Source organism: Danio rerio, chromosome 11 (genome assembly GCF_052040795.2).
Source record: "Danio rerio strain M-AB ecotype USA chromosome 11, GRCz13ab, whole genome shotgun sequence".
Classification (NCBI taxonomy): Eukaryota; Metazoa; Chordata; class Actinopteri; order Cypriniformes; family Danionidae; genus Danio; species Danio rerio.
Genome location: NC_141031.1, coordinates 44,126,501 through 44,132,500, shown reverse-complemented (window position 1 = coordinate 44,132,500; position 6,000 = coordinate 44,126,501). Strand labels below are relative to the sequence as shown.

Genomic DNA, 6,000 nt, shown 5'->3' with positions numbered 1-6,000 from the left:
CAAGAATACAAGGTTGCTCATTCATAGCTCGGAGAGTTTGAGTCGTTTCATGTCAGGCTTCACCTAAATTGTTACAAATAAATCAGTTAGTGTTAACATATACTGTTAATAATTTGATTCAATTCATTTAATCTTTTTTTATACAGCACTTTCACAATGTGGATTGTGTCAAAGCAGCTTAACACTGAAGTTCTGGTAAACTGAAACTTACAGTCCAGTTTTCAGAGTTCAGTTCAGTTTAGTTTAATTGTTTGTGGTTTAATAAGAGCTGCACAGTCAATGTGCATGGAAAAAAGTAACGATCTCTGACTTTTGCATGTTGTAAAACCTGAAAATCTTGTTGAGATCTCTTCTGAAATCTAAAAAAAAAACTCTTTATGAGAAACAAAAGATGTTAGCAAACGTTTTAGACTCTGAATCACATCTATTTTAATTATTTAAAGAGATTGTTCACCCAAAACTGAAAATTCAATTCAATTCAATTCAATTCAGCTTTATTTGTATAGCGCTTTTACAAAGTAGATTGTGTCAAAGCAGCTTCATATAAATAGTCATAGTAACTGGATCAGGGTAGTTCAGTTTTTAGTGTTTAAGTTCAGTTCAGTTTAGCTCAGTTCAGTGTGGTTTGAAGTCATTATTGAGAGTCCAAACACTGAAGAGCAAATTCATCGATGAGTAGCTTTTCAGATCCTGAACCATGCAAGCCAGTGGCGACAGTGGGGAGGGAAAAAAACTTCACCAATAGTAGAGTGAAGAAAAAAAATAATATATATATATATATTTTTTAAATTCAGTCATCATTTACTCAAATTTCACTCATCACAACACTGTTTGAGTTTCTTTCTTCTGTTAAACATACATTATATTTTCAAGAGTTCACACTTGGATAATGCTTGACTATTTTAGCAGGTTTGGCATGCTGTCCCAGGAGAGAACCCTAAGCTCGGAGATAGATGAGCCCAAGGCTCCCGCCTGTTCAATAAGCATTAGGAGGGATATGAGATCAGGTAGTTATCGATAACTTCCCAAGAGTAAACCACTAACTGCGCCAGTTTGTACAAAGTAGGTGCTTGTACTTTTGTTGTATGTTTTATGAGTGTTGGAGAAACCCGAAGTACCCAGGGAAACCCACAGGAACATGGGGAGACCCCTTTAAACTTTTGCTGTGGTGCAACAGTGCTAGCCACTGAGCCACCGTGCCACCTGAACTTAGAATTGAGGAGGAGGGAGAAGGGAGGAGGGGGGGGGTTTCAAAACAAAGATGAGGAATGAATTTTAGGCTGGATATTTATATTAAACTTGGAATGATTCGATTGGCTAGTGATAGTCAATCCTATCACATGCTCCTCTCTAAATTAGTTTGTGAAACTTCACTTAAATGTTGGAAACCTGCAACCATTGACATTTCTCCTATTATGGATGTCAATAGATCCTGTTTTTTTTTTTCTAAATACAGCGGGGAAAATGTGATTGAACAGGTCACCATTTATTCAGAAAACATTTTTCTAAAGGTGCTGTTGACTTGAAATTTTCACCGAATGTTGATAGCCACCAAAGAAATCCATATATGCATAGAAAACTAATTGAATTAGTTTATAAATAAATAATGTGTAATAAAATGAAATGACAGAGGAAAAAAGTATTGAACGCATGAAGAAAGGGAGGTATAAAACTGAAATCGCTCTAGTTCTTCAGCAACCCTCTGCCCTTTGTCAAAACTCACACCTGAGCAAAGCACATTGACTTTATCATCCATATGAGAGCTGTCTTTAAGCTGACATCATAAAAAAAGCCCTTTATATAAAGTATTAAATACATTTCAGTAGTTCAGTACTTTCTCCTTTTGTTATTTCATTGTTATTACAGATTTTTTTGCTTTGTTTTATTTTTATATTTGTATTGTCAACAGCTGTTATTTGTATGTCAACAGCTCCTTTAGAAATATTATTCCCAGGAAAAAGTCCGACAATATGTTTAATACTTATTTTCCTCACTGTATCTATTATAGAAAAAATGAAGCTCATAAAGGTATGAACCAACTTGAGTAAATAGTAAGTAAACCTTCATTTTTGGGTGAACTACCCCTTTAAATACTTTTGAATATTTTGAGTTTCTTTTTCCTGTACAAACAATACTAGAAAGACGCAATAAATTCTTGATTTATTAAATAACCACACCATGTTGTAACATTCACCACAATTAAGCCCAATCCCAATTCTACCCCTTAGCCCTTAGCTAGGGGCTAGATACCCCTTGAAAGATTTTTCAGGACCACACTCGAAACCAAGAGGTAAGAAAATTTCCCAGAATACACCATCTACAACAGCAGCATGGCTGCACACGGTAGAAAGGAGATGCACAAATTAGTATTTTTTGTCATTATTAAAAATTTTTTCGGCAAACAAACACATAATTTAATACATTTATAACCACGTTCATGTTTTACCATCATGCTTTATAAAAAAAAAAACACTAAAATAAATTTTAGATATCTATAATCCCTAATAATAACTCCTGTATAGAAGTCCCCCAACAGTCTGTCACTCGATGACACTCGAATCCCCTGTCAGAAAACTCTAGTGGCTGGGAACGAGCTTTTTACAGTGTCTGCTATAATGTTAACGTTGTTTTTGTGTGTTTACATTGATGAATATGGCTACTGTGTAAATGCACAGTATAGTTATGATCTTATTGCCACATTATATCGTTATGATAGCATAATATATGCCTTTAGTGATTTCCAGAAGCTAAATACCAAAATATAACGCAACTGGAATAACTACAGCAGTCTCGATCATAGATCTCATATGAAGCAAGTGATCGTGATGACAGATGCAGGTGTTGTAGTGCTGTCCCATTTCCTAGAGGTAAATTTTAAGCCTTTCCTCTTTACATTCTGTTTCAAGGGCCAAGGGGAAGGGGTAGGGGTACAAAAATAGAATTGGGATCGGGCCTTAATGTACAATATGTAAATGCTTGAGTCTGTCCTAAATAAGTGCAAAGCCTAGATAATGTAAACCTGACCTTATATATGACGTTTGAGGAACTTTTTTCCACATCATTTCAACTACTGAAAAAACTTGCATGCAAACATTTGCGTTGCTTTACTCCCCTTTTAAGCTAAATAAATATCATTTATTTCGAAATTTACTCTTTTTAAGGGAGTGAAACTTGCTTCAAACTTTTGCTATCAGAGTTAAAAGTTGATATCTATGCGAGGTACAGCCTATGAAAGTCAACAATCCCACTTTAGTTGAATAGTCTCTTGTGTCTCATTGCCATTGTCAAAAGCGGTCTCTCAGGAACGTTCCTCTTTTACCTCTTTTCACAACATCGGGGATAAAAATCACATCCTTTAGAAACGACGAAAGCGGCGGAGAGAAAGACGAGCCCAAAGAAAATAGACGAAAGGGAAAAGAGCAAAAGGAGGGGAGGGTCTATAATCTTTGGCTCCCACAACAAACAATTAGACCTCTTTTTTTTTCTCAACCTCTTCTTGAAAGAAAAAGAGAAGAGGTTTAAGAGAGGGGCAGAAGAAGCAGCTAAGGCGTTGGTCTTTTATAGCTCTTGTCATGTGTGTGAAGGCGCAGGGCGGCCATATAGGAACACACGCCTAACGTCCAACAACAGGCTGGGCCCCGGGCCTCTTTGCGCTTTCAGCCTGCACCTCAGGGGGCCATTAGAGCCTGAATAGGGCCCTGACAACCCCGCGTAGCTCAGTGGGGTATCGATAAATGCTGACATATTGACTCCCTATGCCCTAGCGCCAGGGGACAGGCGTGCCGAAATATGAGAGCGTGAAGGACTTGAATGGTGGGATTCGAAACATAAACATGGATACAAATATACTAGTGGGATCCAAAAGTCTGAGTCTGATGCACTCAAAAAAATGATATGTTGGCGTTAATTAACTTTTTTTTGTCCACTGGTTCCACGTAACCGAGTTAAGTTACCTTTAAGAAAGAATATTAATTTTAGTGAACTTAAGTTAGTTACATAAAGGTAATGTAATGTTGTTTAGTTCAATCAACGTAACCTTTATAGTTTAGCTTTAATCAATGTAGTTATTTAAGTTCAATTATTCTAAAATTGATATTGTTATGTTTAACCAAATAAAAAAACTGTTTCCGTTTCATTGAGTTTATTCATTAGCATTTTTACAGTTTTACATATTTTCCAGCAATAAAATGATTATCAAAATCCAAATACTGTCTTAATCTGTATCTTCACTTATTACAATAAGTTAAAATATTAATACTATTAAAATAATAGTAATACAAGTATGAAGCAAATTAAAAACAATAAATGATTTACAAAAATATACTTAGAAAAATTAAGTCTTCTTTTGTAAACTATACTGTACCTTTTTTACACTGAAAAAGCAGATAACACCTCAGTTGTTCAAAGAAAGATTAACATTTTAAAGCAAAGTAACACGATCAGCACTACACCATAAATTAGACCAACCATCACAGAACATGCAATAGCTACACACATTCATCTCTCTGACACTTGCACCATTTATGCACATTTGCACCAGACACTTTCTTACAACCACTCCCTATATCTAAAAAACAAAAAAACAAAACATTGTGCATGAAGTCTGCTTCAAACAGGTGTGTGGGCTTGACAAACCACATGTAGAAGCATTCTTAATTCTTTTTTTTTTTTTTTATAATTAGCACATCTTGGATGTATTGCCTCTTCTTGTTGATTTCCTGAATGCGTCCTCAATTGTAAGTCACTTTAGACAAAAGAGTCTGCTAAATGTTAATGTAACTACTGTAGATTCATAAGGTGGTGTTGCCCATCAAGGTTTGCGCTTCATCATGCCCAGCATCCTAAAAAAGTCAGGTAAAAAAATAAAACATTTACCAACAGATCAAAGGTGAAAGGAGGATTTGGTTTAAGAGGAAAATACAAAATGTTTAAAAAAATAAAATAAAATAGCTTACCATGTACTCCCTCACTTAGGGGCTTTGAGGATGCATTTACACCTTTTTTTTCCCACTGGTGATGTTCTAAATGACATGAAATGACAATTAGTAATTTACTAAATAATTAGTTAAAATTACTAGTAATTTTTACTGTACATCATTTTAATGTTTGTATAGGCATCTAAAGGCATAATACCTGGATGATCCACAGTCTCCTCAGCCAGATATGGGACTTTAGAGGTTGAGCTGTAAACCTGTGAGGGAGAAAATAGATGTGAGTGAGCAAAGATTTAAAATAATAAAATATAATAATATAAATAGCAAACTACTAAACTTAAAAATTAAAACGTGTTAGATGACCAAACAAATAAGCTTACATTAAATACTGTATGTCATCATGCTAGATGTCATCCTATTTAGGTGTCACAAATGCATTTTTGCTGATTTTTTTTTTAAGGTAACAGGCTTAAATAATACAATTAGATAATATATAACAATGTGCCAACACCACATTTTAATTAATATTATGTAAGTTATCAAAACTAGCATTCAAACTCGACAAACTGCTAGACACTCATTTAAAATAAAGACCATCAAATCAAATAAAAAATCAAATCACTTTTATTGTCACATTATCAGCAGCACGTGTGCTATGATGAGTGAAAAGCTTAGACTATTCTAACATGACTATTCATTACTACCAACGTTTGCAACTTTATTTGGGGGGAGTTAATATATACCAAGTATAACATTTCACAGGAATGCAAAACACACTATACATTTATCTGTCTATAATGTGGAAAAGACTCAGGGAACATGGCAATTTCATAGCAATACTATACACAAACACAACATAGTATTACAAGAGAGTACATTTATGATTCAAATGTTGTCACAGCCTCAGTATAAATACATAAAAAGTAAAAAAAATCTCACCTGTGTGTCCACATTGGGGAAAGCTTTGTGCACGTTCTCAATTTGTACTGTAATCTTCATCTTTTGATTCCCATAATATGGCGCCGAACTGAGAGTGATCGTTGTGGTTTGAATCTTTTTACTTCCT

General features: G+C 34.7%; 1 protein-coding gene and 2 long non-coding RNA genes across 6 annotated transcripts in view; all 3 read right to left on the bottom strand.

Moving 5' to 3' along the window:
• LOC141376673 (uncharacterized) overlaps positions 1-6,000 on the bottom strand; it is a 208,799-nt gene that overhangs the window by 101,468 nt on the left and 101,331 nt on the right. The gene's annotated exons all lie outside the window — the stretch shown is intronic.
• The window catches only part of pax7a (paired box 7a), a 123,463-nt gene that overhangs the window by 88,003 nt on the left and 29,460 nt on the right, over positions 1-6,000 (bottom strand).
• Positions 4,403-5,969, bottom strand: LOC147841894 (uncharacterized). The gene is made up of 4 exons (XR_015502996.1): positions 5,874-5,969; positions 5,134-5,191; positions 4,956-5,021; positions 4,403-4,841 (listed from the first exon to the last, which is right to left on the bottom strand). It is a non-coding gene; the product is annotated as an uncharacterized LOC147841894 (long non-coding RNA).